Source organism: Sinocyclocheilus anshuiensis, unplaced genomic scaffold (genome assembly GCF_001515605.1).
Source record: "Sinocyclocheilus anshuiensis isolate Anshui unplaced genomic scaffold, SAMN03320099.WGS_v1.1 scaffold1717, whole genome shotgun sequence".
Classification (NCBI taxonomy): Eukaryota; Metazoa; Chordata; class Actinopteri; order Cypriniformes; family Cyprinidae; genus Sinocyclocheilus; species Sinocyclocheilus anshuiensis.
In genome coordinates this window covers 68,336-69,354 of record NW_015539928.1, presented here as the reverse complement: position 1 = coordinate 69,354, position 1,019 = coordinate 68,336, and positions in this window count along the sequence as shown.

The window sequence follows — 1,019 nt, the reverse complement described above, 5'->3', positions numbered from 1 at the left end:
AAGTGGAGCGTGCGCGAGAGAGAGCACTTCTATCAGCGCGATTCCGCCTAACCCGCCCTCACTGACTTTAAGTTAATCGACAACGAATTGTGACTCCCGGGAAAAATGGGACGTCTGGTCACCTTATCTCTACCCCTTCGGGTGCTGAGGCCATTGTTTCAGATCGCTAGTTCGCGTTTTGGTAGCCTATCAGTCCACTGCAGCTGCCATACTGAGACTAGATATGCAAACGCCCCTTATCCGATTACAATCCAGTGACAGGGACGCAAATTTTGAAGGACAAGACAGTAGCCTATAGGATGCATTTTGAATGTCCGGTAGTCCTCAAATAACATTATAGTCCCGTCTCGTCTTGTTAACGAAAACACGGCATACATTTTGTCATAGTTTTTATCATCAGATATTAGTTTTAGCTCGTCAACGTCTCACCTTAGTCACAGAAAAAATTTTCATTAACTAATATTTTTTGTCGTCGTCTTCGTTGACGAAATTATCATTGATATACTGAAAACAAGCTAATGTGTATTCTAAAAATCTCAGCACTTTGGACAATAAGGCCTATGTAGAGTTGTTTATGGAGTCGATAAAATGCTTATAATTTATTATTTTTATCATTTTCTTAAAGGGGTGGTTCATTGCGATTTCACTTTTTTAACGTTAGTTAGTGTGTAATGTTGCTGTTTGAGCATAAACAATATCTGCAAAGTTACTAAGCTGAAAGTTCAATGCAAACGGAGATATCGTCTTTTAAAATTCTGGCAGTTTAATGCCTACAAAAATGGCTGGTAGGGACTACAAGAAGTTAATTCCCGGGTTCGTGATGTAACAAACCCAGATGAACCCCGCCCTCGGGAAAAGGCAGCAAAGGGGGCGAGGCGATGCACTGCTTTAGAGAAGAGGAAGAGAAAACTAGAGGTGCACGTAAAAATCTATTCATATATGAATCGCGATTCTGTCTTCTAACGATTCTAATGGATTCACAAGTTTCAAAATCAATGTTCTAAAGCAGCGGTTCTTAA